This window comes from Glossina fuscipes, unplaced genomic scaffold (genome assembly GCF_014805625.2).
Source record: "Glossina fuscipes isolate IAEA_lab_2018 unplaced genomic scaffold, Yale_Gfus_2 60, whole genome shotgun sequence".
In the NCBI taxonomy this organism is placed as follows: Eukaryota; Metazoa; Arthropoda; class Insecta; order Diptera; family Glossinidae; genus Glossina; species Glossina fuscipes.
Window position 1 is genome coordinate 4,683,089 of NW_023998432.1, and position 1,503 is coordinate 4,684,591.

Consider the following 1,503-nt stretch of genomic DNA (forward strand, 5'->3'; position numbering starts at 1 on the left):
GTATTACAAAAAAAAATCACTTTTATATAACATATATTTGTGTTGCAACACTTTTTTTATTAACATTTATCATTAATCCGCAATTTAAGGATCATAAAACTGGCCTTCCATTTTCAAATGTTCTTCTTCATTTTCTTTCTGCGAAGGAGTTCTTTAAATACGTATGACTCGCCAAACTATCAAGAGAGCCTCTTGGTTGACCTCGAAGTCGTGAGTGCATTAAATAAAGAGATCCTAAATAGGTGACGACGCTGACCACAATTATAAGCAAAGCGACTTGGATCCATTTTCCTCTTTTTGCATCGTCAGAAGTAGAAGGGCGCTTAATCGCGTAGAGGCTCGAAGGACCCCGTTATCGCTTATCAAATTACGGCCACTGAAAAGTAAAGCTGTTTTGGCAAGTAGTCACGTAAAACTGCCGGAGATGTCTGTCCACCCTCTATTTGTGTCTACCTGAGCGTGCGTTACTGAAATTCTCAACCGCCACAAGTTTTACGAAAACGTTGAAACTTGCTGCAAGTAGTCTTTGCTTATAAATGAATATCAAGGAAATTCGAGTCTCAGTATAAAAATGAACTTATAAAATTTAAAAAACTGAAACAAATCTGAGAAAACAAAATTGAATAAAAGCGTTATACAAACAATTTCTTGATTAGCTTACTGGCATGATTGCGATCTCTAACCAGTTAAACTCATAGTACTCGTTCATAGTAGAAATTATTGCAATTATGTAATATATTATCGTTATTGCTATAATTCTTTCAATCCAAGTAAATTGATTACATTACAGTATTATGTTACAACCACTTGTAAGTATTAACTATGCGCGAAAACCATTAACTTAAATATAAAAAAAATATTCAGAATCTACTAATAAACGAATATCCTAATTAGAAATCCATATAAGAACAAACAACAAGAAAAATAAATCGTCTTTTAGAAATAACAATGGCTTCGTAGTAAAGTTTTTTATAATCATTAAATGCTACACGTGGTAAAGTGAGTAGTTATCCTCACAATTGGTACGAGTTTGTGGCGGCTTTATAAGGCAATAACTACGGGTTAATGTTACCGGAAAATGAATGTTTATCCCTTTCATTAAAAACGGTGAATAACAGTTCGCTGGTATTATTTCAATTTCTAAGACGACTCTGGTAGCTTAGCAAGGGTACTGCCGGTTGGCGTTTCAAGCCACGCTTTGATGAATGTAATTTCTGTAGTTTTGGCTCCACACGACAACGGAACTCTGCAGCTTCAAGCAAAGCGTTCCCTTTGTTGACTCAGGCTTAAACCTGCATATTACAGATCTATTCACGACTGAATATAACTTCCAAGTACAAAAGACTCGAAGCACAGTTCAAGTTATGGGTATCAATATAATAGTCAATATCAATCTAAACCCTGCTACTAACCGTTAATTGCTTGCCTTTTTTCTAGTTTCTTACATCAGACATATAATTCGAACAGACCCGAACGCAGACACATGTCATCCTTCAAGGTATT